The sequence below is a fragment of the Pelodiscus sinensis genome, chromosome 6 (genome assembly GCF_049634645.1).
Source record: "Pelodiscus sinensis isolate JC-2024 chromosome 6, ASM4963464v1, whole genome shotgun sequence".
Lineage (NCBI taxonomy): Eukaryota > Metazoa > Chordata > Testudines > Trionychidae > Pelodiscus > Pelodiscus sinensis.
This window is the reverse complement of record NC_134716.1, coordinates 106,856,376-106,877,148: the sequence shown is the minus strand read 5'-3', so window position 1 is coordinate 106,877,148 and position 20,773 is coordinate 106,856,376. Positions and strand designations below refer to the sequence as shown.

Sequence of the window (20,773 nt, the reverse complement as noted above, 5' to 3'; positions counted from 1 at the left end):
ATAAGTTTTCTCTGCAATGCTTTTGTTTTAAGTACTACTTTGAGTAATACTTTGCTTTATGAAAGTTGGCTAGTCACTGGTTTACCCTGTTGTTGCCCCTGAGAGAACAGGAGTGTAAGTGTTGAACTAAAGTCAGAGCTGCTGAGATAATCACAGTAAATTGAGGATTCTGCAGCCTAAGGTCCAGGTCTGGAGGGAGGGAGTTCAGGTGATAGCCTGCCAGAGACCAAAAGGGGGAGGTGCATTTAAATGAGGAACTGAATGCCACCCTCACCTTTGCTGCATACTGCATCCTCTTTAAACAGGTTTTAACCAGTGAATATTAACATTCCAATCATGCACATTGTCCCACCAAGTCTCACTAATACCAATTATACTTATTGCAACACACGCCATTTGTGAGAGAAAAAGCAGTTAAGCAGCCAGGAGATAAGAGAGCTGGGGAAAGCGAGGAAAGGAGAGTGCGTGCACATATGTAGGTTACAAAGTTACTCAGCAGTGTTCAGTCTCTCAGTGTGCATCTACACAGCACCCTTTCCTCAAAATAAGGTACGCAATTTGCTATATGCAAATTGCGTAGCTTATTTCGATGTAATTTCAAAATAAGGCGCTATTCCAAAACATCCCTTATCTCTCACGCAATGAGGTTTACAGGGATGTTGGAATAGCAAGCCCGTTATATTTTGATATAATGGGCTTGCTCTTAAGATGTGGAATAGCAATTTTGGGATACTGGAGGTATCCCAAAATAGCTCTGCTGCATAGACTTCGCCTCAAAATCCCTTCCTTTTTCCTCAAGGTACATCAATTAAAATACACTTGATTGTATTTCAGACTGATCAATTTGATTACAGAATGCGCCTAAAGTTGTTTGTGTAAAATATATTCAATAACATTCAAATCATTATAAGCTTTAATAAATGGCTTAGAAGGACATGTAGAACTTCACATTGTCTTTAAATTCCTCTATAATATTTTACACCCCCACCCTTGTGTGACTGCAGTTCATGAAGTAAATGGTTAGGGAATATGGGTCACATGCAGAGAGCTCTGGAGGCATATGCTGTTCCACAGATATGTGCTATGCATGCACATTTTAATATGATATGTCTTTGTTCTCTGGCTTCTATCTAGTGGAAATAAAAAAATTAATAAAAGATAATGTCATAAAATTGCAAACACCTTCCCAACCTATAAGTATATGTCTACGCTGACACCCCAGTTCGAACTAGGGTGGCTAATGTAGGCATTCGAACTTGCAAATGAAGCCCGGGATTTAAATATCCCGGGCTTCATTTGCATGTTCCCGGGCGCCGCCATTTTTAAATGCCCTGTAGTTCGAACTACCTGCCTGCGGCTACACGCGACACGGACTAGGTAGTTAGAATTAAAGCTCCTAATTCTAACTACTGTTAAACCTCCTTGCAACTACGGGGCATTTAAAAATGGCAGCACCCGGGAACACGCAAATGAAGCCCGGGATATTTAAATCCCGGGCTTCATTTGCAAGTTCGAATGCCTACATTAGCCACCCTAGTTCGAACTAGGGTGGCAATGTAGACTTACCCTAAGAGTGTTGTTAGTCCAATACTTCACTTAATTAGAATATCCTCCTGGACATATGAAATCTGATGTGACATCTCAGAAATTTCCTAGTCTTCCAATTTTCTGATGTTCACTCTACAAAGGATATAGCAGAGGTTTTATTCTTAATCCGCAGGCTTCTGTAGTGATATATGACACACTTCAACCAGTCATTTGGCTGGCAAAGTGGAAAAACTGTGTCAGCCCAATCTCTAAATCAAGGCTTTTCCAGATGTGGCTTTGCTATAAAACCACATATGTTTCTGTTAGATACAATTATCTACACCATTTCTGTTGTAAAAAATTTAGAGTTAGCCCTGAACTTCTTTCAGCCCACCATCTATGAAGAATTGAATTCAGGAATTCTTCACCCACTGCATGATTACATGAGCCATATTATATCTATATCACCTAGATCCTGGAATAGTAGTCCTCAAACAAGAACTCTCATTGGAGGGGCCTATATTTTCAATTAACTACTTGTTACTTAATTCTGGTAATGCTCATGATTTGCTAGGCATTTTTAGCCACAAATGGCTGCAAGATCAGACCCACTGATCATCCTATAATTATGTGATGTTATTAGCAACCCTAAGAATGGGACAACACGTATGCACCAGTTAATCATTATATAAAACAAAGGTATTTAAAATCCATTATTCACAATGCAGGTTTTGAGGACAGGGTTGCCAGATAGTCTCAACAAAAATACCGAACACAGTTGACATTACATCACAATCTACATTACATCTTATTTAGAAAATACTGGACATTTATATTTTCTCGTTTCCCGAACAGAAAGCTCAAATACTGGACTGTCCGGTTCAAAACCGGACACCTGGAAACCCTATTTGGAGAGGAAAAGAGAGCGTTTCTTAAACATTTTTAAGTAGGCTTTTGACCACTATTTATTTAGGTGCAGTGCCAAAACCCAGTGCCAAGTACATCTCCAGCAGGAATGGATGTGACTGGTTTAAAAAGTAATACCGACATGCTATTTTTCATCAGTATGTGAACTCAACAATCAGTACATTCCAATCCCCAAAAGGTTTCTGATATTTCTAGAACTTGGCAAAACATCTAGACATATGACCACAAATTCGAATAAATTGAATATACATGGCCCACATAATGGCAAGTATAAGACAGTACACTAATACTGAACAGTGCCTGGCAAAACAGCTATGGAAGCCATTGAGAGTTATTTTGCTTAGAAGAAAAATTATGCAAAATGGGTATTATATACTCTGGACCCATGGATCACTGTTTATCCTCAATGTATGTACCCTTGTTGAGACCTATGTTTGTTCATCTTACAAAACAAATTTAGTCCTGTGTGTAGCACATTTGTCCTCTAAAGCCAATGGAAGGAGCAGGTCTGGCACCATCTCCTTCCCTTGTATATCTGGCTGAGAATTCTGGTTCTAAAGATTGGAGAATAATGAAAAGAGAATTCTGTAAATATTTGTTCAAATTCAAAATTAAGTTTCCTTAGCTCTGTTTCCACATCCTTTTTTATTTGCAGTCTACAAGTGAGTTTACTAGCAGGAATGTTCAACACATGTTAAGTATTAGGGAGTATTCACGAAAAATGAATTTATAAAGAATAACCACCACACTGGAAATTCAGTTCTAAGACTGGCTCTGTCCTTTAGGGAACAGAAATAATATGCAACGGATGTGATCAATCAAAACGAACCACCGCAACTCAAATTATGAGTATAATGGATTTGTAGCGAACTGCTTGCAAACAAATTCCAGCTGAAGAATTATTGGTACTAATTATGTGGTCAATAATTTTAAAATAAATGTGAGAAAACTAAATTCCTTGTAAACAGTTCATGTACATGAGGCAAAATAAATGATCAGCTGCGGAAAATCCTTTCAGAAATCTAGGGCAAGTAAAAATGCTGTGTGCAAGCAGGTTTCCTGCCTGATACAAAAAGACAAACAGAAGAGTTTGGATGGACTATGATATCATCTAGAGCAGGACTCAGATGCCAATCAAAAGGAGAACAGCCAGAAGAATTAGGAGGCAATTGAGTAAAGTTACCTACCAGCTAGCTTAGGGGTTAGGAAAAGAGAAGAATTTGAGCAAAACAGAACTCATCTGCCAATTAGAAAGGCCAGAAAAAAAGGGGGGTACTGAGCAAAGCAATAGAAACAGCTTCCAGTCAGAAGGGAGTGAGATGGGCCTAGTTAATGTCAGTTACAGAAACAATGTACAGGATCATGGTTCACTAACACCCATAAACATCCCTCTCCCCCGCACACTTTTGATCTCTGGCTTTTTTTCCTGTCTCTTACAGTGGAATCACACAATTCTTGCATTCTGAGTTCAGGACTTGGGTTGCAGTCCCCTGGTACTAACTATGAATAGCTCAACTGAACTTAGATTCAGATGCTGCAGTTCTGTATCCTCTGGAAGAAACAAAATTGGTAACCAGTGACCAGACAGCTTCCCTAAAGTATTATTTATATTATTTATTTTTTTAATTTAGAACCAAAAGTTTTTAAATGAAAAAAACAGGCACTAAAAACAACAAACCAATCTACTCATCTGCCTGTCTTTGCTTGAGTCTTACCATTTCCTGGGAATTCCTCTGTTAGTTTCTGACATTCCCCCAGGCCCTGTGTTGCTAGTCTTGTTCTTCACTGGAACTGCACCTGACAATGGATTTCCACTTTTTCTCGTGAAAATGCCCAGTTAATTGTTTTGAATTGTTTTGATTTATTTGTTCTCAGCATTAGCTGAATAGCTATTTTGCTTCAGCTGGAACCTGGTATTGTACTGTTGCCTTGTAATTGACACTCAATAGATAGATCAGAGGTTGCTTATCGGCAGTCATTTAAGACATTGAGAAATTCTCTCTCTGCTTCTCTTCCTGAAGTGACATGTATCCAGTCAATATGGGGATAATTAAAATCCCCCATTATTATAGAGTTCTTTAGTTTGGTAGCCTCTCTAATCTCCCTCAGCATTTCAATGTCAGTATCGCTGTCCTGGTCAGTTGGTCGGTAATATATCCCTACTGCTAATTTCTTATTATTGGAGCATGGAATTACTATCCATAGCGATTCTATTGAACATGTTGATTCATTTACTATTTTTATTTCATTTGATTCTACATTATCTTTCGCATACAGTACCACTCCGCCACCCAGCCGGCCTGCTCTATCCTTTTGATATATTTTATATCCCGGTATGATTGTGTCCCACAAATTTTCCTCATTCCACCAGGTTTCACTGATGCCTATTATGTCAATCTCCTCCTTCAATACGAGATACTCTAGTTCACCCATCTTATTAGTCAGACTCCTAGCATTTGTGTAGAAGCACTTTAGAAATTTGCCACTGCTTATTTGTCTGCCCTTCCCTGATGCATTGGATTCCTTTATATGCGGTTGTTTCTCTGCTCTGACTTATGGTTTGTCCTCTCCCCTCCTCTCTTTCTGATTACAGCTTAGAGAATCTCTATCAATGGATTCCCCTCTAAGAGAAGTCTCCATACGATTTACGTGCATCTCCACACGTAGCATCAGGTTTAGACTGCAATCCAGATAGGCAGCTACATAATTATTTACTCATTAGTATTTTTATTTGACTCTCAAAGTTATTATATATTCTCTCAATCTTGGGCTGGTGGTGGCTGGGGGTATATTAATTTATAGTTCTGGAGTACTATTAATAAACTTGTAGGACCACACAAAGGTGAAACATATTTAAAGCAGGAGAATAAAAATGAGAAGAATGCAGAGAAAAGCCCTTAGACAATTACAGCAGCATCAATATTTTGTTTTAACTTACGTAAGTGAATAAGTCCACTTCAATACAATTGAAACCATTAAGGGTGCATCTACACAGCAGGGCTTAACTCAAAATAAGCTACGCAAGTTTTGCTACATCAATTGCATAGCTTTTTTAAAATAGCTTATTTTGAAATTGTGAGCGTCTACACAGCACTTATTTCGAAATAGAGCACTCTTCCTCCGACTTCCTTTATTCTTCGTACAATGAGGGTTACAGGAGTCAGAATAAGAAGTCCTCCAATTTGACAGTATTTTGACATTTTTTTCAAAATAACTGTCTGCTGTGTAGACACGGACTAAGTTATTTTGAAACAATACTAGTTCAGTGGTCTCCAACCTTTTAAAGCACAAGATCACTTTTTGAATTTAAGTGCAATCCAGGATCTACCTCAGACCCAGATACCCTTGCCCTGCCTCCTTCGTGCCCCATCTCTGAGGCCCTGCCCCTGCTCACTCCATTCTTCTTCCCTCCCTCTCCCATTCTCCCTCCCTTTTACCAGGCAGGGGCAGAGGGTTGGGGCACAGGGTCTGGTCTTAGGCTAAGGGATTTGGAGTGTGAGAGGGGCTCTGAGCTGAGCCTGGGGTAGAGGGATGGGGTGCAGGAGGGGGTTCATGACTGGGGCAGGGATTCAGACCTGGCTCTAGCTGGGCACTTCTTACCTCAGGTGGCTCCTGGGTGGTGGTGCATTGAGGCTAAGGGAGGCTCGTCCTGACCCTGCACCACTCTCAAAAGCAGCCAGCAAACTCCCTCCATCCCAATCTCTGTTGTGCCCCTCCATTCTATGAAGATAGGATACAGGATGGGAGAGGGGGCACCCTGACATCAGTACCCCCCCTCTCCTTTTTCTGTACCACAAGCAGGAGGCACCTGGGGAGAAGCAGCTCCAAGGCAAAGGGCAGGAGCTGTGCAGCAGTCGGGGGAGAGGTAGCTGAAGTGCCCGCACTTGATAGCCTGTTGGCCAAACCAGTCAGGATCACCTGTCAGCAGCTGCAAGATTTACCACTAGATCCTGATCTACTGGTTGGTGACCACTGCATTAGTTATTTCGAAATAATGTTGCTGTGTAGATATACCCTAAGTTGTCTTGTTAGACAATCACATTTGAAATCTAAGCTGCATATGGACAAGAAATCAGAACTGTTTCCTCCCCCCCCCCCGTCTTTAAATATTCAGTATTATTTAGTTGTGAAATTAAGGCTGGGTGGAAAATGATTTTTGCATTCTGTGAATATTTGAGAGTTCGACCCACATCCCATTTCAAATCAGGATGAAAAGTCAAACATTACAAATATTCATAAAGAAAAACAACTTACTTTGTTCCCATTTTGGATCAAGAGAGCTTTTTTCGATAATTTAGAAAAATTTAGATTTTACACTTTAACTTTTTTCACCTAATTAGCTTATTTCTAAACATAAGAGCGGTTTCAAATTAATAAACTGGATAGTTTTCTTTCAAAAATGTAAAAAAGTTTCATTTCAACAATTTCAGAACGTTTTAATGGAATTATTTCAAGTTGGGAATCTTGTTGAGCCTGACCCTCTTTTGCAAACAGTTCTTGTCTGGACAAATTCACATTTTTCAACAAAAAACCCATTTATAGAAAAATCCCAGTTGGTATTTTTATTGAGCTATATACACTTTTTAAAATGTAAGTTTTATTTTTCTCTAAATCTTGAACTAGAACCCTTCTTGACACAATGTGATATTTGATACAACATGCTTTTATTTGAGGCTGTACCCATGCCTTGAAATAAAGAACTAGTCACACAATTTATGTGTTCAAGGCGAAAGTTACTAAATTACTATCGCCCAGATTGGGCTTTTAGGCTGTGTCTAGACTACATGCCTCTGTCGGCAGAGGCATGTAGATTAGACACATAGGCAAAAGCAAATGAAGCCGCGATTTAAATGATTGCGGCTTCATTTACATTTACATGGCTGCCGTGCTGAGCCGACAAACAGCTGATCAGCTGTTTGTCGGCTAGAGCGCTAGTCTGGACGCTCCCCTGCCGACATCAAAGCCCTTTGTCGGCAGCCCCGTTATTCCTCGTGGAATGAGGTTTACCGGGGCTGCCGACAAAGGGCTTTGATGTCGACAGGGGGAACGTCCAGACTAGCGCGCGAGCCGACAAACAGCTGATCAGCTGTTTGTCGGCTCAGCGCGGCAGCCATGTAAATGTAAATGAAGCCGCGATCATTTAAATCGCGGCTTCATTTGCCTTTGCCAAAACAACAAATCTACATGGCTCCGTCGACGGAGCCATGTAGTCTAGACGTACCCTTAGTAACCAGCCCAAAGTAAGGGGCTATGTGCATGTGCACTACCCCATTGGGAGTAGCAGGTGATATTGTGCCTCAGAGGCTGGGCAGGATGATTTGTATGAGGAAACTAATTTGTGATGTACCTCTTTAAAAGATATGGCATACAGTCTTCTTTCCCTAGCTGTGCTGATTAATACACCACAAGACACAAATTTACTTACTGTAATAGCATGGTGCCAGGAGAGCTAGACATCCGTTGTGTATCCCATGTGCTCCTGAAAGCATTGGAGCTACATTTAGGTAGTTCTAGCTGGTGCTAGGAAGGTAGGAATCCTTACTCCAATCTATAACATGTGTGGGCAGCACATAATTGCCCTATTTATTACAAAAGTTACTATATACATTACATAATATAATTATATGAACCTGCCCATAGGGAGCTGAAAAACAGAACTCTTTCTTTTTCCATCTACAAAAACTCAGGCCTCTCTCACTGAGCCAAAGGGAAATTCTAAATAACAGTAGTTGTCAGTCCCCTATCATTTCAGTGGGCAGCTACCAGAGGGTATTGAGGTTCACTCTTACATACTAATTAAGTAGAGGACCTGACAACTCCTAAAGGAGGGATTTTGCTAGACCTTGGAAGGTGCCCCGCTCTAGCCATATGATCCTCCCCACTGCTGGTGTTGCTTCCAGCCCAGCTGGCCCTGCTGCCTCTGGCCCAGCTAGGTGGCTTGCCCCAACCAGCCCCAGGCCTCCCTACCACCAGACCCAGAGGGATGCCTCTGGGACTGCCGGACACTGGCCTGTTCCCACTGGGCTTCCAACCCTGGGGCTTTCTGGGACCACAAATGTTTTCAGAAGAAAGGTACAACTTGTAATAAATAGCCCATTGCATCTACAATTTTTCTATGTTCTGGAGACAAGACATAAAAAAAATATATATATCAGATCACAGGATAGTTAGTGAAGATTTATGTCTGTAATTCCATACTAGATTATTTCTTCTATACAGGACTGCTGTGTCTAACTGTTTATTACCAACATATTTAGAAAAATATATAGACTCCTGACAAGTTTAAAAAAAGTCAAGTGAAATATTTTTATTTAGTATAATTTTAAAAGCAGAATTATGCATGTATATAGCCACGACTGTAGCAATTGGTGGAAAGGAACTGAGCAGCAGAGAGACTGGTTTTAACAATGTGATTACTGCTTTGAAGCTGCATTTTCCCCCAGCAGATTCTATTCTTGGAATTTTGGAACAACTTACACACAGTTACTTTGAAGATATGACCAAGTCTAGTTACAAGAGTTCTAAGAATAGCTTCTTCTTTGATGGCTAACAGATATTTTAAGTGTTAACAATCATATATTGGTGGGTATACTCCTCCCCTATTGACCAGAAAGGTATGTGAGAATCAGGCTCTTGTTCCCTCTGTTTCTCTCAACCTGTCCCCTCTCTGCTCAAGCCTCAGTTTCTCCTCCAGTGCTGCATGCATATAACCTCGCTCCATGCCCTCTCTGCTTACCTCCACATGTCCCTCCTCAACTATTCTACATGCACCCTTGCCCTCTGCAGACCCACATTCCCTTTCCCTGGTGTTCCCACAGTCCACATACATTTTCCTTATTCTATTCCATAGTTCTTTCCATCATTATGTTCCCCTCACTCACACCACTGCTCCCCACTGATCCCCAGTGGACTGCCAATTCTCCACTGGCACAAAACCAAATCCATTTGGCCCTCCCCTGGCCCACTCTTTTCCTGAGGATCCACCTCCTTACTCCATTCCGCTCGCTCACTTCCACCAGGCTGGGGCAGGAGGTTGGAGTGTGGAAAAGGGGAAGGGCTCTGGCTGGGGATGCAGGCTTTGGAGTAGGGAGATAGATAAGAAGATTGCGGAGCAGGAAGTGCTGGGGCGGGGGGCTGGGTATGAGACAGTTGGGGTGGAGAAGGGGCTCTGGGCAGGGACTGATGAGTTGGGGGTACAGAAAAAGACTCTGAGTTGGGACAGGTGGGTTGTGGTGGGGGCTTGGGGCATGGTGTGTGTGTGTGTGTGGGGGGGGGAATTTGTCCATGTAGCACTTACCTAAGGCAGCTCCTGGGAAATGGCTGGCCCTTATGGCTCCTAAGAAGGCGAACAGGCACCATTGCCATAACCTCCATTGGTTTCAATTCCCAACCAACAGGAGCTACAGAACTGGTGCGTGGGGCAGGGACAGCACACGGAAACTCATATGCCTATGAGTTGCAAGGACCTGCCAACCACTTCCTGAGAGCCATCCGGAGTCAGGGCAGGTAGGTAGCCTGCCTTAGTGCCACTGACTGGACTTTTAACGGTCACCCTACTTCCCACTCTGCCCCTCTACACCAGTTTTTATATGTTACTAGCAGATTTACCCAGCATTTCTTGGGTCCTTAACTCAATTAAGGGTTTTATTTTTTTTAATACAAGGAAAATGTAATGCTTTATTTAAAATGATTGTATTTTTCAAAAATGCAGTGTTATTTTATTAAGTTAGTATTGATTTTTAGATTTCTTAAATGAGGGGTTGTTAAATTTTGTTTAATTTTTAAAATAATTTTTTTAAATGGGAATTCCATCAAGTATATTTTTTCTTCATCCCTATAAACTTGTAACATTCACTATAGTCTAACATTCACTATAGTCTAAGAAAACAAGGATAGAGTCAATTTAGTTTCCAATAACATTTACTTCTCATTTTCAAACCTTAAGCATTAATTTAGCTGTGCCAAAACAGAGTACTACTCCACATTTCTCCATTATATCTTTTTGTTCTGTAAGGTTACTGAGAGAGTCAGTCCTATCCCAGATTCATCCATTTTTCTGGCTTGGTTCAGTCCAGGGGTGAAAGTAACTTAAATTTCTTACAGATATTGTAGTGCAACCCCTACCCCCAGAGGGCTCTCTGAGCAGGAGTTTGGGGGGACTGTAATATAAAAGTACCTGTAAGACATTTAAGTGTGGGGTGGAATGCAGGGGGTTCAAGGCAGGGGATTAGGGACTGTCAGGGTGTGGGGGGAATCAGGGCTGCGAGGCTGAGGAGGGACTCAGGGCACTGTGTATGGGAGGGCAAAGGGGGTTGAAGCTGCTTGCTGTTCCCCTTCCTGTCCCTGTCAGGGAGTGAGAACAAAGTGCACAGCTCGTCTGATGCATTCCTCTCTCTATGGAGGGCAGAGGGGAAACTGTGCACTTTCCTCTCACTCCCTAAGGGTATGTCTACACTAGCCCCTAGATCAATCTAGGGAGGCTAATAGCAAGTGAACCGCAGGATTTAAATATCCCACACTTGATTTGCATGTTCCCGGCCATTCGCCATTTTAGAAATTCACTAGCCCGAAGTAACTGCCCGCATCTACACACGGCAGTGAAACGGGATTCCGAAATAAAGCTCTAACTTGAATTAGCTGGTATTCCTCCTGTAATGAGGAATTTCACAAAATTTCAATCACACAATTTAAAGTAAAACACACAACATTTCAATCCTGTAATTTCTACAGGAGAGTTACTACCAAATTTAGATCAATCACTACCATCAATCATCCAGTCACATAACTTTACAGTACAGAAAATGATCTCATTGACGTCATTTGCAAAATGATACCTCACATATTTACACCTAGCAAAATATACAGAACTAAAAATAATGTAGTTTATGAAGGCCAACCAAACCCTACATTAAACAAGTAATAAACCTGGCTGGAGATAAGATTGAAGGTTGAGTGTTCACAATTAGGGTGGAGATGTAAACTATAGGTGGCGAACTTTTGTGCCACATCAAACTACCTGTTTGCTCAGGGTGAAATGGCCCTCTTTCCACTCAAACCCAGAGTAGCTGTGGAAGCCACTCACCCTTCTGCGGATAGGCCTTGGAACTGCAGGCCAAACATTCTCTTGTCATCATTTTACTCTATAAGCTGGAATAGTGACTTTATTCTTCTGCAGATGCGACGTGAGATTTCTGGGGAAGAGAAAGTTACTCACCTGGTGCAGTAACATCTGTTCTTTGAGATATGTGTCCCCATGGGTGCTCCATCTAAGGTGTTGGGCTTGTCCCGGTGCCACAGTCTGGAGAATCTTCATCAGCAGTAGCCCAGCCGGACCGCACATGCGTGCATGTTGTCTCGCGCCATTTGCACCCTTTTGCAAAGCGTGGTCCAGCCCTGTCAGTTCCTCCTAGCCAGGAGTGTCTGAAAAAGATAAGAACCCTAGCTCTGAAGCAGGGAGGAGGGCACCCACGGGGGGACACATCTCGAAGAACAGACGTTACTGCACCAGATGAATAACTCTTCTTCGTCAAGTAGTGTCCCCGTGGGTGCTCCACTGAAGGTGAGTATGTAGCAGTGGTCCAATGCTATTGATGTGCTTCAGACTCATGGACTCTGTGCTGTGGATAGGACTGCTTGGGCCACTGCATAATCGTTCTTCAGTATATTCGCAAGGGCATAATGTCTGGCAAAGGTAAGAGTAGAGGACCAGGCTGCTGCATGGCATATATCCTGTAATGGTACGCCCTTAAGGTAAGCTGTGGAGGTGGCAATCCCTCTAGTGGGATGGGCTCACACTTGGTGCAGTACAAGATCTATTGCGCAAGGCATAACATCGTGTGATGCAAGAGACGATCAAGTTGGAAATGCATTGTGTAGAGAGCTGTTGGCCTTTTGAACGTTCTTCTGTAGATAAGATGCTGTGATTTTCTGAAAACGTGTGTTCTTTCAAGATAAAAGACCAGCGCTCTTCTGATGTCCAGTGTATTTAAGCGCGTCTCTTCCATGGTGGAATGAGGTTTCGGCTAGAAAGTCGGCAGTCTTATGGGTTCATTTATATGAAAGATGGAGTTCACCCTTGGTAAAAAGGGAGAGTGAACGTGAAGCACTACCCCAGTGATTCTCAACCGTGGGCCATATGGCTCTCCAGGGGCCACGCCCTACCGCTAGAGGGCCACATGGAAAAAACGGAACATTAGGGAAATTATGTACCTTTTCTTTCAACTAACAGCAGCTATGAGGGGGGCCACAAAGGTAAACGAGGCTCAGAAGGGGGCCATAAGCAAAAAAGGGTTGAGAAATACTGCACTACCCGATGCTCGGTAAATAACGTGTAGGGCGGATCAGCAGAAAGCCGCTAACTCGCTAAATCGCTCACTTGTCGTGCCGAGGTTATGGCAAGCAAGAACACCACCTTCATAGTGAGCATGCGGAGATTGTATGTTGCAAGTGGCTCGAAGGGGGAGATGAGTCAAAGTGTCCAGGACCAGACCTAGGTCCCACGGTTCCAGCGGAATCTACTCTTTTTTATATTTGTGTTTTAGGTTTAGTAATGTAGGTAATATATAATCATATTTAAGATTGAAGTAAGTTTAGTAAAGTATATATCTTCTATATTTCCTAGTTCTAAAGTTTTAGTAAGTAAAGAGACAGGATCTCATATTGTGTCTGTGTTAATGAAGATTATAATAATGAAAAGGCATCATAAATCAGGCATTTAAGGCCTCAGCCTTTAACATCTTGCCAATGCAGATGTAGATGTTGTCGTGTATAACCTTGAGAGCCTTTGTAACATTACTTGTGTGTATGAAAGGGGTATGAATGTGTTGAGATAAGATGCAAAGTTATTTCTCAGAACCAGATGGCCAGAGAAGGAGGAGTCGCAAGCATGGGTGAAGACGAGACAAGCTGGCTGCAGAGAAGCCATCTATAACCATCGATACGTACCCCTGACTCATAGGATGATTGGATATTGGCAGACTGATGAACCTTGAAGCAAGCAGGCACCCCCGAAAGATGATTAATTACAGGATGAGCCTTGGAGAATGTTTTGGGAACAATTGACATCAACAACATAACAATCTGGTCACAGAATGACATAGTGGAATACATTAATTTCAACAGAGAAAAGGATTATAAAAGCAGGGTGCTTTGCTATGGAACTTTGGGTTCGTCTTGTGAACACCAAATCCAGAGGAGCATCGGATCGATCAACCGACAAAGACCCCCTGTACTCCCCCCTGTGTTCAATCTAACTGTGTTGTACCAAATAAAAGCAAGCAGGATCTTATGAGGGGGATAAGGCAAAAAGCCACATTTATTGTAAAGATAATAATAAAAAATAAAGAAAAGATAGAAGCAAACAACGTTGTTTAACTACTTATTCCTAACACTACTTAACCCTTATACACTTGTGTATATATATATATATATATATATATATATATATATATATATATATATATATATATATAACCATTCATTCATACATCCATTCATTCAAGTTCTGTGTATAGTTACCAGCCTGGAAGTTGCTTGTGACAGGATACTGGCCAGGTACTCTGTATACAAGTGATGGTAGTGGGGAGCGAAGTCCTGATCAGATGCGCATCTGAAGCTCCTGGTGGGCTGGCAGCAGAACCTTGGACTCTGATTCCATAGTTTTTTAGTCCAGTTCTTATAGGAATTTTTTCCTATGCCAGTCTATGGAAATTGCTGTATCATGCTGATGTCTCCAGGGTGGCTGCCAGGTGCTCATCAGTGATCTCATCGGGTGGACCTCCAGTTTCTCCACTTGACACCTTTTGGTTGCACTGGCACCTGACGCCTTCTTCAGCCCTTTGTTGCTGTATTCTCAGGCTGGCACCTCTCAGAGCCATTCATTCATCATCCAAGCACTCTCTCATACATTCATACAGTATTTTGTATAATAATAAAAGTTGTAGTTACAGAAAGTTTCTGGGTGGTATTGCTTAAAACATTCTCTGACTGCTAAGTAAAGTTAACAATGCCCTTAGACAATTACAGGGCTTGGCTCCCATAGCAGAGTTAGTGGCTTGACAATGCATTGTTACAATGTATCTCTGCAATGTCAATTTCAAGCAGCCCCTTGCACAAGCTTGCGCATGCCCTGGAGCACGGGGGGGGGGGGGGGGGGGGGCTGTTTCTGGCTACATAGGATTATATTCTTAACAGTTAGGATTATATTTTTAACAGTTCTAAGTTACATGACCTAATATATTATATTCTAAAGGGGCAATAATAATCATAAATCTAAACATTTAACAATCTTAACAAATAATAATAATAAGAAGAAGAATCCTAATAAATCTAAACACTTTAAGTTGTGGGGAACAAATTATGGGGAGTCACTTCCATTTGGGGGAATCATTTTCAATACATTAATATGTTATCCCTACAACTGGCCACTAGATTGATACAGACTCTGGACTGGTAACTATGACATTGTCTGGCGAGACTTTGTGTGTATGTTGTTTGTGTGTATGAGTGGTTGAAAAGCATATGCAACTGTTGTATTCTCAATAAATGAGACATACTGCCTTCTCCCTTATAAAAAAAAATCTCATGTGCTTCGTTTAAGCATAACAGCGGTTGCAATGCTTTATTAAATAAAAGCATTTGTAGCCTCATTTCTCTATCGCCTCTGGCGCGTGCGGTTAGTTTAGTGCAACGTATGCACTTTTGAGGAATGTGCCCTTCCTTCTAGGCACTTAATACAGCATGAGTGACCATCTGAGTGCCCATCCGACGTGGGCATGGCATCCTGGTGTGCCATACATTTTTTGAAACTGAGAGACCCCGGCATAATGACTGTTTTCTTGCCTTCTTGTTCATCTTCTTTCTGGCTACGTCTAGACTGGCCCCTTCTCCGGAAAAGTCATACAAAGCAGGTAAGTCAGAATAGGGAAATCCGCAGGGGATTTAAATATCCCCCGCGGGATTTAAATAAACATGTCCGCCGCTTTTTTTCCGGCTTGGGGAAAAGCCAGAAAAAAGTGTCTAGACTGGCGCGATCCTCCGGAATAAAGCCCTTTTCAGGAGGATCTCTTATTCCTACCTGAAAGTATGCTATTTTACAACATCACTAGTATTCACAGAGACAGTTGTATGAATGAAACACTGTGCAGTCTGGCTGGGCTATTGCTAATGAAGATTCTCCGGACTGTGGCGCCAGGACAAGCCCGACACCTTCAATGGAGCACCTATGGGGACACTACTCGACAAAGAACTGAGTCTTTGAAACTGCAAATCCAGTGGCCCATCTGTTGACTCTTTCATGTTTGCCCATTCAAAGCTGATGTGCTTTGTCTCTTCCCAGTGCATTGATGATGCACATCATCCCATGTAAAATGGTTCTATTTGTTCCATACAAAAGTATCGCTTAAGTGGAACACAGGCCCTTATGCACTCGGGTGAATTCTACCCATAGAGGAGGGCATTCCTCCTTGGTTGGCAGTTCAAAAACAACAAGACTTTTTGCTTTTGAAAATGGCTCTGAAGAGTGTATGTTTGTAATTCTTAATTTATCTACGCTACTGACAGTATAATAACCAGACACTGTAGGCTTGGGAAGATGAGGATATCTGCCAAAGATCTGATAGAAAAAAACTCTGAACTTTTATTCCTTCCATCAAAGCATTGGCTCCTTGACAAACTATATTTTGAAACATCAAGACTGGGTCTGGGTCCGGCTTTTGAGTCCAGCCATCAGTGCTTAATTTTAAAAACTCTTCATCTTTCGAATATCCAGTTAGCTCCTCTCATCCTCCAGATCAATGTGTCGATTCCTCACCTGGGCTTGTATCCTTTCCAGATTATACATTTTCTATTCTCCTGTCTCTATTCTCCAGCTTCTTATTTTAACATGATTTTACAACATCACTAGTATTCACAGAGACAGTTGCATGAATGAAACACTGTACAATATTACACTCCTATTACTTATTTCAATAGGAGTATTTTAAAAGAGAGGGAAAAGTAGGACACGGGAAAAAATCCAAAAAACTTATGTCATCTTTCTTACCTTGCTTTGTAAATACTACTGTGAGACTGTTGCTTTGTTAAACTTTGAGTCTGAACACAGGCTTCATAAACGTCAAATTATACTCACCTGAGTTCAAACACATTTAACTAGTCAGTCTGCCAGAGCCCACAGAGCATTGCCATAGTTGAGGATTAATGACTTAAAATAGATTTTTGTTTAAAAGCAACTCCCCCTACCTCTTCATAGCACCAGAGCTCTAAGAGACAGTATGAAGAGCCAAATTACATAATCCACTTTAATTCACATCCAAAGGTTCCAAAACACTGGGTTGAGCTAAAAGTCATTACAGAATTAATTCCTGATCAAAGATGGGTGGCAGGCTTATGAATGCTTGTCTCAGTTATAGGGAGCTGAACTATGGACGCACAAGTACTTCCATATTCCTCTTTTTATTTGTCTACATTGTGCAAGAACCTTTTTGCAGAAGATTTGGTGGCACTGAGAGCGGGGTGGGGGACGCTAGATGCCAGCCCCATCTCTTCTGGGGAGCTCAGAGCTCAGGGCCAAGACCTCCACCCCTTGCCCAAGCCTGGAGAAGTCTGTTGCCAGAAACAGAGTTGGGAAAAAAAATCCAACAAATTAATTGTCTGATGCAAAAGTCAGAAACCACTTTTGGCTAAAACTGGAATAGTGTGCCTATTATTTCAAAATCTATTTTGAAATAATGGACTGTCACAGGGTATGCCCCTGGCGTGGGGTGCGCCCCCCCCCCCCCCCTTATGGTCCCATTGTCTGCTCTATCAGGGTGAGTACAACCCCAGCAGTCCTAACATAAAAGTTCATACCCCTCTATCAGGGAAATACGGCATTATCATTCTCAAACTAAAGTCCAGGCCCCTCTATCAGGGCATATACGGTAGTTGAGGCCTACCTCCGTGAAAGGCCTCTCCCGGCTGGGGGTGATTGCCCAGGGTGTGGAAAGGGATGGTAGGCGGACCCAGGTCCTTCCTCTCTACCAGGTCCCAGCCCAGGGCCCTGTAGGCAGAGACTATGGCTCCTTCCTGCTCGGTGGGGAATCCAGCCGATACACACCAAGTTATTATCACAATCCCATGCCCCAGGCTGCTTCCTACGTGGCGGTCCTTACCGGGGCTGGCGCTGGCAGTGTAGGGGGTCCCGTCCCTCAGGTGGGGTTGGCTGCTGCCTGCACCCCCAGAGGCTGATGCGGGCCCTCGCTCTGGTCTCAGCTGCTGCAGAAACACGGGGGCTGCGGCCTGAGCCTGTCTAGCCTTCAGCTGCCTCCTCTCCTGCCGGGCTCCCTCTGCCTTTATATGCTGGCTCTGGTGGGAGCATGTCCAGCAGGGCCGGAGGGGCGGGGCTCTTTCAGCCAGCTGAGCCTGGGCTACTCCCAGCCCTTCAGTGCGGGCCCGTTCGCCCCGTCACACGGGCACACTCAAAAAACGTGGAATAGCTATTTTGGAATACTTCTGGTATCCCAAACTAGCACCTCAGTCTATACATAGCCTAGGTGATACAAGTAGGAGAAGCAGCTGATTATTTAATTGTAGACACAAGATAGTAGCAGTCTAGAACACAGAACCCCTTGCAGCCCAAACTCTCTCAAATGCTTTATTCTTAGCAACTGCTGCATCAAATGATTGTGTTTTAGCATCTTCAGTCAGTAGTTGTTTGCTCAGACTGCCACTGGCTACACCAAATGGCAAAAAATGATAATTGTAATCCCCCAGATTCACAGTCAAGAGCCAACTGCTGCAAACATGCAGACTCACATATGGTTTTGCTGGTCTGCTGGAGAGCTTCAAAAAACATTTTCCTCTTTAACAGAATCTCCAGTCCAAAAACACTTTTTTAAGGCACTCCGCAGCCACTAAGGAGGACCTGGGCTCCAGGAGTCCATCATAAATATCAGTGACATCATGGTCTAAGAGCAATTCTCCAGTAAGGGTACTTTAGCAGCAGAGAGCTGCATAATCTGCAAATAATTCCAAGCATTCTGAATAAAAGATTCAGAGGGGTAGCTGAGTTCGTCTATAACAGGAAAAACTTAAAAAACTTAGCAAATAGTCTAGTAGCAGCTTAAAAACTAACTAAACATGTAGATGGTCTTTAAGGTGCCACTAGACTATTTGTTGTTTTTAAAGTTTTTCCTGAATAAAAGATTGTCAGTCAAACCTGAAGGACATGCATGAGCTTGGGTTGCAAAATTAAACTGCTTACCCCCCTGATGTTTCTCTCTGATGCACCCCAGAGCAGCAATCTCAAGATGTGAGCATGCATAATGAAGCAGTACACCCAGGCAGGTTGTTAAAGCATGATGAAACTGAACTGGTTAGATCAGCAACCATCTGGACAAAATGTAACCATCAGAACAGGTATGTAGCAGCAGGCCTTGAGTAGCTGTGCATGAACTTGTGTGTATGTGCACAGACACACACAGGCTGTCTTCAAGGAACAGAACTAGAACACATTTATTTGATTTAATGAAGAATATGCCAAGGAAGATTGCAAATAATGCTGTCTCTCATAATCGAAAGAAGGAGAACGGCTTCTCCTAGAAGAAATCAAGCTCAAAGAGTGCACTACTGATCTTATCTCTTACAGCTTTTTCAGCTGACTTTTCCCTCATTCAAAGGACAGATCTTTGCTTCTAGTGTCTAGAGCCAGAAAAAAACAGCAAAGCCAAACATCTCATGAGAGAAACTGCTAAAGCCAATACCCCAGCAGAGGACTGAGTCATGGAACACTGGCATGGTTACCTCCCCGTCATAGTTGTCTATGTGCTGATAGAGCAGGAGTGGGCAAAAAGGACTCCATGGGCTGGATCCAGCCCATGAAGGCCCTGCCGCTCCCCCACCCCTAGGCCAATTAGGGCCTGGGGGCAAGGAGAAGTGCACAAAGTTTCCTCCGCCCTGACAGGAGCACACAGCTCCTGGCAGGGTGGGAAGAGACTTCACACACTCCCCCGCCCCCAAGCCCTGATTGGCCTGGGGATGGGAGGAGTGCACGAAATTTCCTTCAGCTTACCCCCGCCCTGTGTGGAGCATGTGGCACTTTGAAGTGCCAGGAGTTCTTGACAGGGCAGGAGGAGGTTTTGCACGCTCCCCCGCCCCCAGGCCCTGATTGGCCTGGCAGTGGGGGAGCATGAGAAGTCTCCTCCCACCACTAGGGGCATGAGTGCTTAGTGGGAAGGGGGGGCAAAATGGACCCCAATCATGGTCTGGGGGTGGGGAAGCCTGGAAGCATCCTGGCCCTGCCCCTTCTGGTGCGGCCCAGAGCCACTTCAAAAATTTTTGAAATGGCCCCTGGCAAAACATTACTGTCCACCCCTGTGATAGAGGAATCTGTTGATTCAGTTAAAGATCATTTCTGTGGTCAGTTGAAATCTCTAGCATGCATAGTCCTTCCACAGGATAATCTTGTGATTCTGGATGAGCTAAATGCAATTATTGGTTCCCTGTGGACGTGTGTGTGTGTGTGTGACAGAGAGAACTGCTGGGTCTCTGCACAAGGGGAGCAGCTCTCTGCTCCTGGAAATGGTGGAGCCTTAGGTGGAAGAGGCAGGGCTGCCCAGGGCTCTGGTCACTGCCGCTGCTGCTGTAGCAGTGTCTCTACAGAAGTCTGTTGAAGTGTCTCTTCACCTCCTGTAGAGTATATTGTGGTGCAAAAGGAGCAGCAAACACAGATCACCACTAATGAGTGCCCATATGGTGTTGATGCTCCAACGAGATGGTAAACCTGAGATGAAAAAGTTTGACATCGACACACTTTGCATGCCAGGTTAGGCCAACAGGTTTTGTATCAAAGTCAGCATTAGATTTTCACTTCTAGTTAGCCTTCTGGACAATGTGGAGATTGCTTGTTCTCCGTTGATGTGTATCTTCAACCAATCCACTGAGCAGTCAATTGGTGACAGGCACCCAGCACACAGACTATGGCTTTTACAGGAGACCTTTCAGATAATTAACTTGAAGGCCACAGCCTGCCGCAACCTTCTAGGACTACACCCTTCTCTTAGAGGTAGTACCAATAACATTCATCATCCTATGGGAGGTTTACTTTATAGGTACTGACATTAAGTTTAGTGTTGATGCTATATGATCCTTGCGGTCATGAAACTGCAGATCATCATTAGAAGGGAAAGAAGCAGAAGCCATTCTTCCATGCTCATCTGATGACATATCAGGATTGGAGTTGATGTCAACATGCTCTCCTTCTCCACCACCCGCAAAAGCTCACCCCTTATCATACTCTTCAGATAAAATAATACACATTGTTTGAGATGCAGGTGGTTGTGGA

The 20,773-nt window shown here is 43.1% G+C and overlaps 1 protein-coding gene and 1 long non-coding RNA gene across 8 annotated transcripts in view; one reads left to right on the top strand and one right to left on the bottom strand.

Annotated features, from left to right (window-relative positions):
• Positions 1-13,450, top strand: part of LOC142829973 (uncharacterized) — a 38,587-nt gene extending 25,137 nt beyond the window's left edge. The window contains exons 2-3 of the long non-coding RNA XR_012904953.1: positions 9,852-9,960; positions 13,307-13,450. This is a non-coding gene — a long non-coding RNA (uncharacterized LOC142829973). The remainder of the gene's footprint in view (positions 1-9,851; positions 9,961-13,306) is intronic.
• Positions 1-20,773, bottom strand: part of PRLR (prolactin receptor) — a 261,793-nt gene that overhangs the window by 100,442 nt on the left and 140,578 nt on the right. The window lies entirely within an intron of this gene.